The sequence below is a fragment of the Leuciscus leuciscus genome, assembly GCF_965113295.1.
Source record: "Leuciscus leuciscus genome assembly, chromosome: 12".
Classification (NCBI taxonomy): Eukaryota; Metazoa; Chordata; class Actinopteri; order Cypriniformes; family Leuciscidae; genus Leuciscus; species Leuciscus leuciscus.
The window spans coordinates 33,266,074-33,266,775 of NC_138736.1; positions in this window are offsets into that span (position 1 = coordinate 33,266,074).

The following is a 702-nucleotide window of genomic DNA, read 5'->3' on the forward strand; positions in this document are numbered from 1 at the left end:
GGGATGGAAAGTCATCCACATGGATGAAGGATTCACTTGGTATGAACTGCTCATAGTTTTCTCTCGGTGGGCCAATAACGACAGGAACGGTACCAATCGCAAGAGGGTTGAAAACTGGTATCAGTAGGCTGTTTCAGTTTATTAAACACCATCTCGTCTGCAGATATTTCATAGATGCAAACTCGATCCTCACCTTTCGGTGAAAATTCACCTTTTTGAGAACGAAATAGGTCACCTTTAGAAGTTTTCGCTGCAGAGTACGTCACCTGGATTGTTGGTCTGATTGGTTGAAGGACTATCCAATTGCGTACAGATTCATTTGAACTATGGCCATTGATCACAGCTCTTGTGCAGTAGAAAATACAGAGCAGACTCCTCAGACTACTGTTCAATCTTAAAAGACTGAGCTCGGTCTGGTGATAGCCAGACTAATCTATTCAGTCAATATAGTCTTAAATAGCCTGTGCATAGCAATTCAACTTTTATAACTTGAGATTTTGGACGAATCTTGATTCAATCTTGATTTTGGTAAAAAATTAAAATAAAATAAAAATAAAAAATCATGAAAAGTGAGTCTTGGACATACAAGGTAATAAAAAACAATAAATAAAAAAACCGTGTGTGACCATGACAGCTAATAACACCCGTCAAATGGGAGTAAAAATCAACTGTGGAGGGTAACAATGTCGAATCACTAGGCAA